Source organism: Myotis davidii, unplaced genomic scaffold, assembly GCF_000327345.1.
Source record: "Myotis davidii unplaced genomic scaffold, ASM32734v1 scaffold135, whole genome shotgun sequence".
Classification (NCBI taxonomy): Eukaryota; Metazoa; Chordata; class Mammalia; order Chiroptera; family Vespertilionidae; genus Myotis; species Myotis davidii.
This window is the reverse complement of record NW_006289813.1, coordinates 4,845,683-4,846,632: the sequence shown is the minus strand read 5'-3', so window position 1 is coordinate 4,846,632 and position 950 is coordinate 4,845,683.

Genomic DNA, 950 nt, shown 5'->3' with positions numbered 1-950 from the left:
CAGGATGTATGGAAGTGTTCGGTGTTTTCAACAAGAGAAAGAAAATATGGTCCAAAGTAAATTTTCCAAAGATACCGTACGTTTGATTTGACTGATTATTTCTCCCCACACACACAAACTGAGTTCATAAAATTGCCCAGTGAATTTAAAGGGAGTTTTCTTTCATGCTCTGGTGCTGTCGCTGTCTGGGTCGGAGGCAGTGTGGCAGGTCCTAGTTCCCCTTGGTTTCTCTTTTCACTTAAAGTCCAAGAGCTTCTCTATGCTGTTTCTTTATCACCATTCCTCAATTTGCAAGACTGATCTATGAAGAATAATTTATTTTTGTTGTCTTATTTTAATTTGAGGCACTATTCCTATTGGTGTTAATCAAAAATTGTCAAACGTACTCGTTTTTCAGCTGCAGTGAAGTGCTCATCTTCCCAGTCCTGACAGATTTCATTATAGTGTTCGAGCAAATATTACTAAAATAGCCACTTGGGAAAAAGGTAAAAAACTTATCTCTGGGAAAGAGATTATTCGTTTTTTAAAATCAAAGATTAAAATAGGCTTTGTAAACAGCTCAGAAAAAAATTCATGTGTCTTGGATTTTTAAGTTTAATTAAGACATAAAATGTAACTATTGATTTACAGAATTTGTTCATTAATGCAGCCTTCTGGCAAACATTTAAGACTTGGGCAAACAACTCAGCCAGGCCTCTGGTTGAACTGTGGCTCCTGACAGAAGGTAATAATTTCTGTTCCATAAACACACTCCTTTTCTATTTATTTTACTTTCCAGAGAGTTCTTCCACCCTCTGACAGAGGCCCAGGTGGCCAACAATAACATGTTAAAGTTTTTATTTTAAATGGTTTCTCCTCCCCTTCTCTTCTCTCATATTAGAGGAGCCACATCACTACACATTAAAAAGACATAGTTTTCCTTGAAAAGTCACCTTGGATCTGTATTTTAC